At 40.0% G+C, this 15,453-nt stretch overlaps 1 long non-coding RNA gene across 1 annotated transcript in view; it reads right to left on the bottom strand.

The window, feature by feature from the left end:
- Positions 1 to 15,453, bottom strand: part of LOC113460837 (uncharacterized) — a 43,278-nt gene that overhangs the window by 21,775 nt on the left and 6,050 nt on the right. Inside the window, exon 2 of the long non-coding RNA XR_012579464.1 lies at positions 13,995 to 14,116. This is a non-coding gene — a long non-coding RNA (uncharacterized LOC113460837). The remainder of the gene's footprint in view (positions 1 to 13,994; positions 14,117 to 15,453) is intronic.

The raw sequence follows: 15,453 nt of genomic DNA, 5'->3' as shown, positions 1-15,453 counted from the left end.
CCAGTCATTCCATTGTATCAAGGAATCAGGCTGCTCAAGTCCGATCTGCTTGGCATTTGTGCTAGAAAATCCATCTCAGTGGTCTAAAACCTTCCTGGATTCCTTGCACAGTGCTATGCTGCCTTCCCAACAAATGTCTCTGTGGTTAAAATCCCAAGGAGGATGAACACCTGCAATCAGAAGACTTCTGTAGCTGTTTGGAAGTCTTTCCACTCCATCTTTCAGAGTTAACAGTTGTGTGGAAAGCTGTCAGGCTTGATCTTGTATGGAGATGCAGTTCTTCACTGGGAATTAAGGAGGCTGTTCTCTCCTAGGATTAGGACCTAATTCCTTTAGTTCTGACTGCCTTGTTCAACACCAATTTCCCAAAATATAGAAAGATCTAAAAAGTCAAGGAAAATTATACAATGAAGGAAGCATTTCCAGTATAAATTGCAAATGTTAAACAAAAACCCAGAATGGTCATAAAAAAAGGATTGGTATAAATGCAGATGCTGAGCCAACCCAAGCATGACAAAGTCTGGGAGACAGCACTTCAGGTACAAGTTCAGAACACTGGGTTATGCAGAGAGTTAAAGCAGACAGCAGGCACAATGACATGTTAAATTACCCACATGATGTATAGCTTAATGAACCCCCTTGTGTTGATCATGCTTGGCATTAATCAAGAGCCATGAACAGATTCCCTTATTTTCTCAATGCTGCTCTGATAAACTGCAATTTCATTTAACCTTGGACAGGAACTTTAATAGCTTCCACGGGACAACTGTCAATACTTTCCTGGGTATACAGTGATTAAACTGCAACACAAGATGCATGTCATGAATTTTCTTCATTTGAAATTAGAATTTTCATTTTTAACAGCCATTTGCATAAAATATGCTGAAAGTATGGAAATATGTAAAGGCTTACATGATCCTTAGATAGAAGCACAAAAAAACAAAGGTTTTTAAAAAATAAAATAATTAACAACATATTAGTTGACGTATTGAGAGATTCAAATAACCTTATGTTTGGGAAACAAGATAACAAAAGACAATGCTCCAAATAAGGTCTTGACAATGTCTCTTTGAGGTAGCTCATTATGCATCAGATATTGGACATTACACACTTCTTTAACAAAGGCTATATGTAGAGGCTAAAGGTTTAGCAAAGGTGGGGAAATGCTTTGTTCCTCAACTCTGTGGTTTCTAGAGACACTTTTGGGTGCTTTTTTCTTCTAAAATCAATGCTTGTTACCTCCTGAGTCCAGCCTCTCTGCCTCAGAGGCACCAGAGCAGAAAGAATTACTAGAGTTACTGAGTGGACCAGATCCATTTGGTCTGGATGTTACTAGTCCAGGCAGTCAAAGGGGAAAAAATAAGACAAATACAGATTCAGAGCCTTTCCTAGGCAATCTGTTCTAACAGAGTTCTACAAACAACTCTTCTTTTCACTACCTTCATTTAAAAGATATTTTCATTTGTTACCACTGATGAAAATGAGAGAACAAAACTGGATCACAATGACGGAGAAATTTGTTATTTTCAATTCTCAAAAATCTTCATTTATAGTTAGGGACTACAATTACAAGAACAACGAAACTACAAATGCCTCTGCTTAGACATTATCAGTTACTTTTGCAATTTTTCTCTGTGTTGTTTTTTCTACAAAACGTGAATAATCCTAATAAGGGGAAAAAACTCCACTCTGCACTTCCCCAGATTGCATTGGTACCAGTGAAAAGCACTGCTAAGAAAAGCACTGGTAACAAACTGTTTGCAATAACACCAGCTAAAATGCCCTGGTGTTGACTGATGTGGGACATTTAGCAGCAATGCACAAAAACCACACAGAATAGGGAATGAGTAGGAAGCAAACCAGAGAAGGAGAATGATTATATTGGGTCATGCACACATCTAGATCAGAGATAGAAAAGCCAGGAATAGGGTGACCAGGGTCAACATAAGCACATGATTTCACAGCTTATATTAAAAACCTGCATCTGTGAAGGTAGGTAGTTTCCAAACCCCAAGAAAAGGATCATTACTGTCAGGCTAAAATGTTATCTTGGAGAATTCCCATTTGTGCAAAATTCTTCATTTGCAGGTAGAAATGTAAAAACTCTTCACCAAGAGAGAAAAGTGAAAAATAGCAAAACATCCTGCTTCCAGTTAAAGGCTGAGGAAAACTACATAGTAAGGTAGCACTGGAAAGCGTTTACAGGCTTGGTGCCTGGAATGTGTACAAGTTTCCAAGCACTTTTCCTGATAAAGGAAAATACAGGAAAGCAGAATATAAACAGCCAGAATCCCAGACTGCTTTTAAACCATATTAAATCACCAGCCATACACAAAGCTATCTCCCAGCCTAGGGTACGAGAGAAATGTTTTTATGGTGTTACAACTATGAGGTAACAGTGGCAATTGATGCCAATGAATCAAACATTTTTTCAATATCTCAATAGGCCTTCATCACAAAATGGACTGTAGCTAAAGAGGCCCTGGAAAACCCTGGGCAGTCACAACAGCTCTGGTGCAAACCCATTATTTGCTCAGAAAGGACACTGAGCTACCCATTGGCAAACAGGTGAACTTAACACACCAAAGAAACAAAAGAAAGGCAGTGGCAGTGTAAACGGGAACAAAGCAGTTTTCATTTCCTAGGTTTTTCTTTTTTCCATAGCTCTTCCATGAGCCAAGCTTAAAGTCTACCCCTCCCATCAAGAAAAATGTGATTCTGTACTCTACATGCTGAAAAAAGGGCAGTCTCTGACTACCTGAGACTTGATAGTCTATTTAAAGGATTGTAACGACCTGGACAGCACTTAATATAAATTTACAGAACCTGATGAAAGAATGGCTCATACTGCACTAGAACATGATTCACACATTCCCGGCCAAGACAGTTACAATTGTGGGCTCAGCCCTCTTGCATAACTCACGCTACAGGAGCTCTCCCAACAATTTCTGCCTCAAGCCACAGCTTGTGATAAAGCTGTAGTGTACCTTCAGAGAAACATGCAGGTTTGATTTAATGTGTAGAAAATTGACTGCATCCTTTGGCAGTATTTTCCACTGGTTAATTGTTCTCCCTCCTCAGAAATTTCCAGTTTGAAAACTGCTGACTGATTTCTGCCATGGATCATGTTATAAGGGGCCTTTTGTTTTGGTTTGGTTTTTTTAAGAATCTTCTCACCTCTGTTTTTACCTTATCCTTGCTATGCAGAGGGTTATAGACCACAGTCAAGTTGTTTCTTTACCTTTGCTTTTTAAATAATCTAAATAGATGAAGTTTCTTTGGGCTGCCATTGTAAAGAGCACTTCCCAATTCTCAAATTATTCCTGCACCTTTCTTCTGAACCCCTTTAAAAACTTAATATCTGAATGGGACACAATATTCCTATAACAACCCTGACAGGCAAATACTACTTTTTAGTGATAGACACATCTAGATACCTCTCAAATATCAAAAACTTAATTTAAACTAAGATAAAAATGCATATGAAGCTGACTTAGAAAGAGTTGCTCTTAATTATTACTAAAGAAATCTTTTTACTGGCAATTTACCATCTTACCACAGTACAGTAAAGCAAGGATTAAATATGTAAAAGTTTTAATTTAAAAAGAACAGCATGAAGCTTGAAGTCTGATTTAATAGATACTGCCAAGCTCAATCATCTGACGTGAAGCTGGAAAACTTTTCTTTGGTGCCATTAGAAAACACTGTTGACTACAAAACTACATCTTTACTAATGCCATTACATTTTGCATTTATTGAAAAAGTAAGACTCCTGTTCCCTAATCTATAACATCTGACAAATCAAGATGGAAATCAGGCCAAAAGAATGAGCAATGAGCAAGAAAACTTGGAAGTTTATTTCATCATGATGCCCTGTGTACTCCAGTTTAACAAAGAGCCTTGCCGTTAAGCTGTACATCCTCTGAATAAGGAACCTTTAAATAAAAGGGAGCTTTTCCATTTTCTTTTTCACACAAATACATTCTATATCCCATAACAAATCTAAGGAACTACAATAAATGCTGGCTGTGATAGCTTTAAGGCTATATGAAACATGGGTTTTTTCACAAAGATAAGGGCTTTTTTGGGACAGATTTTGTGATCTTTGGCTTTGCCTACATCTTCCAATTTATATAGCTGAGATTATAAATTCAAAATGCCTGGATTATCCTGCCCCATCTTCTTTCAGATGCATCTTGTAAAATGCTGCCTACTGTGGTCTATAACCCTCTGCCTACACAGGTAGGAAAGTGGCAGTTTCCACTGACCCGTTTGCCCTTCCTATGGGATCTCCCTGGACACCAATTCTTTGCTCTGAGGGGACTCGTGGAAACATTGAAGGAGCTGGTGGAAGACATTTGCATCCAGATGTTTCTAACCATAAAATAACCTCCAAGACTTGCAAGAGGTTCCAACAGTGGGAAACTCCCCCTTCCCACCACAGCTGGTAAAAGAAACAGAATGGGGACATCGTGCCACCTGAATGTGCATACCTGAAATAAGATGGTTTAATGGTATCAGTATCTATTTAGGTCTATTTGTGGGGAATTTCCAACAGGTTTAAATGCAATTTTTTTAAGCCATATTAATGTTATTACTAGCTTTACTCTTATGTACTTAATGAAACTAAGTGCATGACTGGGAGATGAAGGTTTTGATTTATTGAGCTATGTCAGCCAAAGTTTAGAATTACGTTTTTGCTGAGTTCATTCATGCTGTTAAAGAAAAGCTTTCCAGAGTATCAGCAGAACGAGTATTAACTAGATAGTTACTCAAATCTCTAATGCACAAGAGAGGAGAAAGCTCAACATGCTTTAAAAAAAAAAAAGTGAAACAAGAATGAATTTATTTTGTGTGCCAGCACTCTTATTACCAGCCAAAAGTCGTTGACTAACGCAAATATTAAAGTAAAATATTCTAAAAATTGAAAACAGAATCTGCAATCCATTCAATAGATGCAAATTACTAAGGTACTTTTGCAAATAGATGTTTGGAATAGCTTTTCACAGAAGAGAGATTTAAACAGAAAAGTATATAAGGCAAAATTACCTAAGTCAGTCTGTTTGCTGCTTAACAGCATATTCTGAAGGCCAGATATTTTGATGACTAAAATATTGATAATATATGTTTATATAGCACCAGTGATCTGAAAGAACCAGACCTCAAGTGGATTTAAAGACTGCATGAAAGTCTGAACATATCTGTGAAGAGGCCTCAGAGGTGAATGGATGATGGATACAGGTAAATATAGAGAGAGCTGGTACCAGTTAGTGCTTTGCTGCTAATTCTAGATCTAGAGCAAGATCCCACAGCAGGTATTCCGTGTAAAATATACCTGCTTACACAAGAAGGCAAGAGGAGTAAGGTATTATATTAAAATCTTATGCTCTGATTGAACCAGGGTCTCCATCTCATCAGTAAAAGTTAGAGATGAATGCAGTGGATGGAGAGACAGGGAAAGCAAGGTAAGGCAAAGCATGGCGATGCAAGGAATTGTTAAACCCTGAAATTCCTGCATGATGCACAGAAATATTCTGCATGATTCCTTTGAATATCTTGGAAAACATTAAAATCTAAAGGCTTGGTGTTCATGCTCCTAACTGTTTGCTCAGCTGTTTGTCACTCTGTAGACACACAGCAGTGGGACAGGGGACTCAACAACTTCTCTCACCACCTGCCAAGAAAAAATTCGACTAAGCTATAATTTTTGGTTGATTCAAAGTCTGAATGGGACAGCACACTTCTGAGGTACTCTAGAGATCCTCTGATCTTCAGAATATGACATCAACAGTATATAATATCAGCATCAAAAACAGCTGCCACTGAGCAGTGCTTTATTTTTTTATCTTTTTTATAACTGCATGAACTAAACAGGAGAGGATGTATCCAGAACTTTCATGACTTGGTATGACCATCCTTAACAGATAGAAACCATGTTGCCGAGTATTTGTAATTCAAATACTTATCTGGAGTTATTTATATTCCTGTCACTTTCCTCACCCCCAGCTAACATGGAGTCAGATTCTATTCTCAGTTAGCCCAACGAAAGTCCACTGAAATCAATGGAATTACTCAGAACCACTCCAATGTAACAGGGAACAATGCCAGTGAACATCACCATTGTGCTTTTGCACCTAAGCTGCTCCTTTAAAATATAAGTATTGAAGTAATTGCTGATCTTTATTTTCAGTGGAAATACATCAACTTCTTCACCTGGAAACTTTAAATGAGTAGCAAGGTCCAGTGTCTTTACAGATGCACTGTCTTTCAATGTGCTTGGTAAATAGTCTAAATTGACCTCCCTTCCCCCCCTCCTGGTACCTGGTTCCAATCACACTCAAATCATATTACTTATTATTCCTGCTATGAAAATCATCAAATACAGTAGGTGAAGATTTATTGTATCTCTTTAAGAAATAAATAATTCATTGAATACATTAGATGGAGTATTGTAGACTTTCTGAAAATCAACAAGATAGCTATTTCTCGTAGCTGATATGGTTTAGAATGCTTTTAATCTTGGAGTAGATAATAAGTTATGTTTCTGGAAAAAAAAAAAAGTAAAAGGGAGAAAAGAGAGTTGTGTAAATAAACATTACTGTTTTCTCCTCAGAAATGTATCTATGTCCAGAAAAGCATTTAGAAGTGCAAGCAAAATTAAGAGCCTGCTTAAAACAATATGATATAATATTTTAAATTCCGTCCTGACAAGGGATGATACAGTTTTCTCTGAAATAATCTTTGAGTTAGCATAACAAGAAAATATAATGTGGAACAGGACTACAACTAGTTGGAAATCCAATATATTTGTTATGAAATCTGGGGTAAAATGAGAATAAAGAAAGGGGAGAGGCAGATATTTTTAATTGTCATTACATGACCGATTAAACAAAATTTAAAATACCACTCTCTCTCTTTCCCGAACTCAAAGTGAAAAGTAGATGGCAGGTTTAAAAATAGTGGATTGTGGTTTGGTCACAAATAACAGAAAGCCACAATGTCTACTGACTGCTCCAGGTCACTGGGAAAATCCAAGCCTTTGATCTAAACATAGATGACACACTAAAAATGGGCCTACATCCTTGAGTGAGACAGAAGGAGCCAGCAGTCCTTTTTCTGTATTACAGAGGTCTTTTGTTGATATCAAGTAATCTTATATAGAAATCTGGTCATAATTCAGAACATGTTTGGTAAGGATTATTCATTTGGATCAGGTAGATTTTCTGAAAGATTGGGTTTACATCCAAAGATACGTACAGTCAGTTTAATCTAACATCTCTGTCTTAGAATATGATTGTCGTGGATGTTGCTACTTCATTACAAATGAGAAAGGTATTCATTCATGCTGAATGGGGACATTTATATGTAAATATAGGAATTTTTGCCTTGGCAATAACTTCATTTCTGGGATGGAAGTTTATGTGATTCTCCCAATGCTACATTAACCACCAAAAAAACCTGACACAAAGTAAAGCCAAAAGACAAGCTTGCTTCTCTTGCCCTGTACATACTTAATACCTCACTTTTCCCCAGCAGCCACTACAAAATTATGCAATCAGATAAAGAAGATGGTTCAAACCAAACTTGCCCCTGGTGTTGGTCCCTGGAAAATCAATACATCTGTTCCCAGAGTGACCCAGGCCACATGAATGCTTTATGTAAGTGACAACTGGGTTCACTGACACAGGAAACTTTTCACGTCCTCAGGAGGAAAACATGAAAGTACAGAGATGATCACACAAAATGTTTACATTGAAAGTATGTGCATGTTGCAAATTTAAGCCCCCTCAGCTTCAGAAAAATCAGAATTAAGCTTGCTTTTGCAACTTTAATTTGAGCTCGTTGCACATATGCATGATAATAAGTCTTTAACTGCAGAGACACATACATCATTCAGTTCATAGGATGGACGATGCTCCCAGAGTGAGCAGCTGTTCAATATTCTTTTTATTCTTATCACTCAATATGTAGCTCCATGCCTTCCTTACTGCACATCATTCAAACCCTGTGCAGAATACTGAATTATTAATATCTTTATGGGTGTTTCTGTAGCATTCTCTAGTAGGGTTTCTGAGTGCTTCCCAAATACTAATTTACCTTCAAACCTGAGAAGTGAGACTGTACTATTAGACTCACTTTACAGATGGGGAACTGAAGTGTTGAGCCATTATGGCCAAGATTGATAAAAATATCTACTAATTTGGGGTCCTCAATATGATGTGCTCAGAGCTAGATTTTCCAAGATGCTTAGCTTATTTATGGTATTTTATATGTCTAAAGGATAAGCCCCATTGATTTCAGCAGCATCTGTGAGTACTCAGCACTTCTGTGAATCAGTCCTGAGTGTATGAAGTTGTGCACTCAGGAAATAAGGAATACAAAAGTGCATTCCACCTATAAAACTTTCACTTGAATCACATGGGGAACATGAGTCTACAGAAGAGACAAAATCAGGACAGATGAGGGTTCACTTCTGGAGCTACAGTTCCAGAAGAATCCTTTTATCCATCATAACATAGGGCTGTGTTCAGAAGAGAGCTTGCTGTCTCCCTGTTCTGGTTTCATTTGTGGCAGCTCCTCAATTTTTTCATGACACTCGAGCAGATGACAGTCTTCTATGTTACAGTACCTCAGGAAACCCCTGTGCCTGACAAAGTGTGAAGGCTGTAGGAAAAACGAAAAACAAAAAGACTGCTCATTTTGAGACTGATACACAGCATGAAAGAGGACACTTAGGGCTGGCAAGGAAAGCTTAATTCTGTCCATTTCCAATCTCTCAGTTGAATGCATAATCTTCAGAGGTTTTTTGGTACTAATTTTTAGTATACAGTTTTTTAACCCTTTGTTTTTTAAAACTAAACAGGATTTTTGCTGTGTAGAGCAACACTGTTGTTCAGGGTGGCTCTTTGGCATGGCTGTCAGCTTGTGATTGACAACATCCCCTCCTATAAGGCAAGATAACATAGGGGCAACAGCATTGGTGGTCATGGAGCTCCATATAAACCCACGTAAGGGGTGTGCCTGGCATCTAGCCCTGTTTGCTTTAGCAGCCATAAAATCTTGAGGCAAATCTTAGAAGCTTGTGCTAATGGCATGTCTTTTTCCTTCTAGTGTAGCACTTATGATGCTATATCTTCCTTTTTTAAGCCCATTTAGATGCATTCAAGAAAATAATTGTAAGATAATTCTTAAAATTAGCTAAAATACGCTTGCTTATAAAATTAATTTTGGAATTTATGAGATTTTGAAGTATTTTTTTCTTTAAACTATTTTAAAGTTTTAAGATTTGGCAGACCACTGGTATGGAAAATTTCACAGTTTTAATGGAAAAATTCACAGCATTATAAATACAGAGCCTTAAAATGGAAACTACTGAACTTCCTCAACTTCAGAACTTTGGAGGAGGCAGAGGTTGGACAATGACAGTATATTTATTCCTTGTCCGATTCTGACCATCTTCATTGCCTTCTTTTCTTACACTATTACTCATATCCCTTTGGTTAAAAAAAAAAAAAAAAAGGATTTTCCCTGATAACTATTGAGCTTCTTTTTAGGTTATTGTTTGGAGGGGCTCCAGGGGGTGGTAATAGGTTGGGGCTTTTTGCTGATAGATTCTCTTTATACATGGCCATATTCTATATTTGGCTATTCTGCAATTTTCACCCTATTTTGTAAATTGATTTCCTTTCAAGGAACATACGACTTTTTTCCCTGGGATGCATTTAATACCTACACAGAGAGGCTGTCTGTGAATAGGGGAGGATTTGGCAGCTAAAGCCACTGTACTCTGTTTCTCAGCAGCCTGTTGAAACGCTAATGACTGATCTAATAAGCCAGAAGTATTAGAAGGTCAGAGTGAACAACATTGCTCAGCTTGACCCTCTATTATTTATGGTTTGTCACATCAGCTATCAAAGCTCCAAGCCAGGAGCTGATAAGGAGCTGAATCAGCAGCACAGGCATGACACTGCAACATTCTCACTCTGTGTGAATAGCGGCCCTGCGTTGTGGTGACCTGTGCAACCACCCATGACACATGTCCCTAAAGGTGGTCCCTGCCTGCTCACTATTTCATGGAGAGACTCTCTTTGTAAAGTGCAGGGTTAACAACACAGTTGGCACTCAACTTTTGCTTTCCTTTTCCTTAAAAGGTCTAGATCCCAAATAATCTTTGGAATCAAAGGCTCCTCTTTTTATAAGAGATCTGTTTTCACACTGCAGAGACCATAGTATAATTATTAAATAAATTATGTGGTTAAAAAAAATACAGTCTTAAACTTGGAGGTAATAGCATCTTGTTCAGCTGAGAGAGAGGTACCTCACCTCAGCAGCAACATTTCTTGATAAAGCAAAGACAGGGGTGGAGAGATTGAATCAGTTCCTAGACTCAACTCCTGTCTGCATTTTAGCACAGAATAAAATGGATTGGATTAGGGTTGGAGCAATCCAGTGGTGAGTGTTACAGTCCTCAGTGTGTCAGGCTCTCAGTGGGACCAGAGACAGCAAGAGGACAGCTCATGGCATAGCTCCTACAGGCTGTGGGATAGTATGGGTGCTAAAGGGTCTCAGAAGCCACTCTGCAATCCAAGCCAGAAATGGATGCACAAAACCATCCAAGTGTCAGTTTTTTGAATGTTGTTGACTGTCCGGTTTATCTCGGCTGTTTGAGGGGCCTGGGAGGCCCGGAGGTGGCCCGGAGGTGGCCCGGAGGTGGCCTTGACGCAGCCCGCGTATCAAAGGACAAGAAGAGGCTTCAGTTCTTCTTTCTGGTTTTATGTTTATTAATTGTTTATCTAAAAAATGTTCTTTCAGCCTAACAAAGATCCGCACAGCAGTCAGCCATGGGCACACTGTGCCGTCCCCCGGACCGCCACGTATCTTTATACCCCTTGCTACGTATACAATATTTATCATTTTTCCCCAATACCATCTATTCTTATAACTCGGTGTACTCTTAGTAATAACCAATAGAAAGGTGCCACCATCACCAAAGAAGATGGAGGAGAGGAGGAAGAAGAAGGAGGGCAGGACACGCCCCAATTCCTCCATCTTGCTCCTCTAAACCCCCCTGTACATAAATCCTAAACCCTGTTTCTTACCCTCTAATTAGCTAATCTTTCCACCCTTCACCCCGGTGAGGCCCTCTTGTCTTCATAAAGGTGTCGTCTCCCGTGTAGGGTCAAAGTCCTGCCACCAGACACTTCTGGCAACATTCCAGGACTCCCGGGCCCCCCAAGGGTGGTCCCGGGGGCCCTGCATCCCAGGATTCAAATCCTGGGATCCCACAGTTGACTTGTATGCAGATTAGGGTAACCATGTTAGGAAGTGTTTTCTTTGTTACATTATTTTTATTCTGTCATTATGAGAATGTAAATGCTATTTTATCACGTTCTGATGTAATAAATGGCAATGTTGTTCCTTACCTCAACAATGATTTTCTAGAATCTGACAAAGTAACAGTATTGGCCAGGTCATTAAAGGCTGCTTATTTTTCTCTACCTATTTCACATAATTTAACAAATTGTAATAACATACCTTTGAAGGTTGCCAATCCAAAGCACAAACTACACGTCATAAGTAATAAGGAGTTTAATTGTGATCCCTTTTCATAAGACAAAGGCAAATTCTCTGAGTTGCTTCAGTGTCTATGTGCTCATTAAAATCTTCCTAAGCTTATTAACTTTCAGGATCTGCTTCCTTGAAAAGATTTGGAGGAGGGACTCAGTCAAAACATCCCCAAGGCTAGTTACAATGTTTATAACTCTTGCAATTCTATTGTGTCACTATATTTCGTGTTTTTTCCAAGCTACAAACCTCAGAAGAAAATGCTGTTGCAAAATTCACAGCTCTCATTAAAAATGCACACAACAAAAATAACTTCTATTCTGCACTGTTTCACAAAAAAGAAGGCGTAAAATGAGTACACCCCAAACTCATAAATCAGAAGGAAAATGCAAAATATTTAATCTCTATCATCTCATGAGAAGGCCATGCAGAACTGGCAACGGTTTGCTTGCTTCAGTGACAAAGCACAGGAAAACTTCTATACACAGTGATCTGGAGAAAACTTACTGGAACATTTCTATTGGAAAATTAAATGTCCAGTCCAGGGCTGGCTTAGTTTACTTTCTGAATACAACAGCTGACACGACTGTCTTTTCTGAGCAATGAGAGAAGGCCAACAACCAATTCAGTTATATGTTGTCTCCCCCAGCAGACACATGCAGGAAGATATTCACCTTTGGGCAGTCTAGCAAGTCCTTTTCCTTCCTTTAAGCTATTGTCCTTTTGACTGATATCTTCACTTCATCTCTAAGATTCCAACCCTATGGAAACAGAGACCTGAAGAGGAACAAGATCAATTCCTGTCTCCAAAAATCTGGGGGCCTAGATGAAGACAAGTACGTCAGTCCACACAGGGCAGAGACAAGTTTGGTATGCACATGAAAAGAAGCAGAGGAAATGGAAGGTAGAATTTTAGTTCCTGAACCAGGGAGACCGGAGGGAAAGTAGGATCTCATTTTTCATTATTCTCTTCTGTAGTGCAGGAGGTTTTCCTATTTCTGTGGGATTCTTTTCTGGATTGGTCCAGCTATGGAACCAAGATCATTCTTCTATCTGTAAATAATAATAATAGAAATATTTTTTATCTTTTTATGCAAACTTAGTACCATATTTGCAATTGGTGGTGGCACATTATAATCTCATTTAAGTATAATCTGATACAGTATAGTAAGGTCTCATTCTAGGACTTGAAATGAGTAAATGCCTTGAGATTAGATTGGCATTTCTGTGGAAAATGTAATTAATTTATTTTTATTTAGAAAATGTTTAATGAATCAATTGAATGTTAAATGAATCAGTGAACCAGCCTTATTAAGAAACTGCCTCCTTTCTGCATTCTTTTTAGAAGAGCAGATAAACAGAGGTTAGAGCTCCAAGAATCAAAGCAGAAGGTAACAGAGTGACTGAGCTGCTGAGCTGCTCCCTCAGGGGCAGCATGGGTGCAAGCCACATCCGAACCACCATGTCACCACAGCCTACCTGCCACCAGGCAGTGACAGGCAGCTGACAGCCTGACTTCAGAGGGTGGATTCCCCTGGACAGCAGAGCTGAATGTCACAATGCCTGAATCCCTCAGAGCATTTTGCACTTCGTGCTTTCCCCAAATCTTAGGACTGCGAAGCTGAAATTGTAGGTCACAGAGGTGTTTTCTTCACACAACTGCTGCTGGATGGGACTCAGAGGTTCATCACAGTAGCTCTTAATTGTGATAAGAAAAGGAGTGCACATTCCACTATTCACTACTAGCTTGTCTACAACTGGAAGAGGACATTACAATTAATTTAAAAATTACTTTAATTTCTATTCTGAGTTCAGGGATTAAAGTTTTTTTTCTATTTGTTTGATATTTTTATTCATTTGTTTCTTTTTCTTTTGACAAATTTGCTGGATATTAAACCAGAGATAATGAGGTTAAGCATTTCTTTTATATAATAACACATTCTTCCCAGCCTCTTCCATTCCCTTCTCTTCCTCCTCCACCCTTTCCCTCCCTCCTCTCCTCCACACACAGCTATGTCAAAAGACGCCACTTTTGAGCTTGCAAAGAATAAGCTAAATTACATCGCTCATTTTCATCTTCCTCCATCACTCACCACTGTAGTGTAATTCCTAACCTGTAAGAATAAATATTTTCTGCTTTATGCTCATTCATGTATATATCTGCAATTAACATGGCCATGGACCACATGCCTAGGTATAAATTACTGATAAACACTTTAATTACAAATAAAATGTGTTTTATTAACAAATGCAGACTAAAGTAAAACCAACAAAAACCCAAAAAACTCATAGTAGGATCAAAATTCCAAAGACCTACTGCAAATTCTACTGTTCAAGCAGTGGAAAAACAATACAATTACATGAAAGGGCTTGTAGAGAGGTTGCTTAATGCTTGATGAACACGCTGACCAAATACACAGTCCTCCTACCTCTGTCTCCCAGAAGTATCTGAAAGGAAGAGGACAGATGTAGTCTTCCTGATTTTGGGCCATTGCAGAGAATGGGATGACAGATGTTGAGCTATTCTTTCAGTGTGGGCAGGAACTCCTCTCTGTCAAACAAAGAAGATTGACAGTCTCAGAGCCCAGTTTATTTGTATAAAAAAGCCAGCTGCTTCTTTAACAGTTGAAGGCAGTATTCCTAGCATAGTGAAAGTAGATGAATAAATTAATAACTACTAACATGATGTCTGTTGAATGATTCTGTGGAAACAGTAATTCCACAAAAATGTAGCATAGACTTAATGTCACTTTTCCCCATGGAATGAAATGTGTCTTTACGACTGAACATACCAGGTTCCTAAATTCGTACTTGAAGCCATCCTGAAATCTGTGCAAGATCTAATTAATGCTTACTGCTATCATATATAAAACACTGACTGCATCCTAATAAAAAATTACTTTAAACTTTCTGCCTGTGAGAGAATTTTTTGGTGTAAACAGATTTCTAATCACCAACGAATGGACTTCAGCCATTTCAGAAAATCCATTTAGCATTTGATATCTCTTTTATCTACTTTTAATATAGCATTACACAAAGTGATATTTAAAGGGTCGTTCTTTACAGCACAATCCATTTTTCATTAGCCGAGAACATTTGAGGGGGGAAAAAAGTAGTTTATGCCATGAAAGTCAATTTTGAATAGCAGTGTCTGAAAAACTGAGTCCACGTACAAGCTATGGTGTGATTACACACCTTTCCTAGTCACCGGGTTCCTTCCAGTTAGCTACATCACGCTGAACCGGAGCACAGGAAGGCGGGTGCTTTACCGCTCTCCCCCTGCACAGGCTCTGTCGCTTCGGAAGAGCGGGGTTTGCGTTCGCTGCGCCGCTCGGGCTGGCGGCGGCCCCGGCCCCGAGCGCGGCCGCCCGTGCGGGCGCGGCTCCCGCGGCGGGGGCGGAGCGGGGCGGGCCGGGTGGGGGCCGGGCCGGCCCGGGGGGCGGGCGGGGGCCGGGCGGGGAGGGCCGCGCCCGCCCGCGCCTTTTGTGCGGCGCCCTCCCAGCCTGTCAGCGGGGCGGCCGTGATTGAGGGGGAGGCGGTGAGCGGAGCTCGGGGCAGCGCACCGGGGCCGGGCCCGCCGGCTCGGGCTGTCCGCAGGCGCTCCAGGGGGGATAAGGCGCGGGTTGTGGCGGACGGGCTGGGCACTCGCTCTGGGCACGCTGAGGGGCTGGGCTTCACGTACAGGTGCGGTGGCCGGTGTGCGTCCCTGTGATTTGGGACAGGGGGCTGCGGGTCGCGCAGGTCACGGCCGCAGTCTGACAGGGAAGCCCAGGCACTCTGCCGGAACTCAGGAATCCCTCCCACAGGGATAGGGGTGTTTCCCCATGCTTTGGCCAGGCCATCTCGGCGTGACTCGTGTTTATCTCAGTGTTATTTCCAGCTCGGGGA

Source organism: Zonotrichia albicollis, chromosome 1 (assembly GCF_047830755.1).
Source record: "Zonotrichia albicollis isolate bZonAlb1 chromosome 1, bZonAlb1.hap1, whole genome shotgun sequence".
NCBI lineage: Eukaryota > Metazoa > Chordata > Aves > Passeriformes > Passerellidae > Zonotrichia > Zonotrichia albicollis.
Note: the sequence above shows the minus strand (reverse complement) of the source record. Positions and strands in the feature narration are given on the sequence as shown.